We start from the raw sequence: 1666 nt of genomic DNA, 5'->3' as shown, positions 1-1666 counted from the left end.
GTGTGTGTGCATGGTGGTCAAGATGGGATACTAAAAGTGGGGTTGAGGGGGGGTGTGGGTGGAGTAAGTAGATTGCAACACCAGCTTATACTCTCATTGCCATCTACTTTAATGCGTAGTTTTAAGTACAAGTAATAAAGTTTATGCTCTGGACAGGAAGTGCCATCACATAATTATGTCCTGTGTTTTCCAAGACTGGCTTATAAAAAGGGAGGTAACTCAAAAAGCAGGGGGATTAAGAAATGTTGTGCACTTTCTCTTCATGGCCTCTGTCATTGTGTGAAATGTACACAAAATCCCTTCAATAGTTCAGACAAAAAAAATTGCACAGGAGAGAAATAAACAAGAGAGCCCTGAAGATTCTGTTTCGCTCACCTGCTCTAGTCCTTGACCCAGTAATCGTAGAATTTAATTTGGTCTATATTTTATAGAGACAAACATTTTGACCATGTTTCATATAAATAAGATAACTCATAAACCAAATTTTTCAATGAGTTGACCTAGCAACATAGTTATTGACCTCGGGTATCCTTTTTTGAACAGGACATAGATTTCATACAAATATTCTGACAAAGATTTATAATGATGAACTTGAAAAAGTGGCTCCTAAAAATATATGATTTAAACTAATGACCTAGTTGTTTAGCCAAGTGACCCATTTACAAATTTATCTTAGATTAAAACAAAAGCATTCCTACCAAGTCTCAAGATTTGATAGAAAATTTAGCAATGTGTTTCTGTGAGTGGACTAAAGTTTTGACCTAGAGTTACTGGACCTTGATTTCATAGAGACATTGACCAAGTTTTATGAACAATAGGTAGAAAATGTGGCCTCGTGGGTGTTAACAACGTTTTTCTATGATTCTACATAGTGACAGACCTCTGGTAAAGCAGTTTTGAATGTGACTTAGATTTCAAAAAGACATTCTGAATTAGGAAGAACAAGTAGTAAATTTGGCCGTGAACAATGTTTTTCTGTGATTTGACCTCAAGACCTAGTTTTTGATCCCAGGTTAACCACTTTTAAATATAATCTAGAGTTCACCAAAACAAACATTTTGAACAAGTTTTATGAAGATTGAATAAAAAATGTTGCCATTAGAGTGTTTACAATTTGACCTAGTGACCAAATTTTATCTCTGGTAATTTCAAACATTCTATATTGCATGGTGACAAATATTCTGACAAAATTTTATGAAAATCCAGTAGAAAAAGTGACCTCTAGAGTGTTAAGGTTTTTCTATGATTTGATTAAGTGGCCTAGTTTAAGAAGTTTTGAAACTGACGACTACAGACATTCTGACAAAGTTTATGAAGTTGGGGCTCTGCAGAGTAAAACAGGCTTTCCTAATATTTGTCCTCGGGGATCCATTTGACCCCAGATGAACCAGTAACGAACTTGTTTTTATTGAGGGGAACATTCTGACAAGTTTTCATTAAGATTTGGCCAAAATTGTGACCTCTAAAGTGTTAAAGGTTAAATTGTTCCAGGCTGACAATAATGGACACAGGGTGATCGGAATAGCTCAACTTGAGCACTTTGTGCTAAAATAGATACTTGTTTGTTTCAGTGTAAGATTTAAAAATATCGTACACAAGTGAACACCACATGCAATATTTTCACCAAATGCAGGAGTTACTTTGGACAAGAAATATGGGCCATAAA

The sequence above is a fragment of the Mercenaria mercenaria genome, chromosome 1, assembly GCF_021730395.1.
Source record: "Mercenaria mercenaria strain notata chromosome 1, MADL_Memer_1, whole genome shotgun sequence".
NCBI lineage: Eukaryota > Metazoa > Mollusca > Bivalvia > Venerida > Veneridae > Mercenaria > Mercenaria mercenaria.
Note: the sequence above shows the minus strand (reverse complement) of the source record.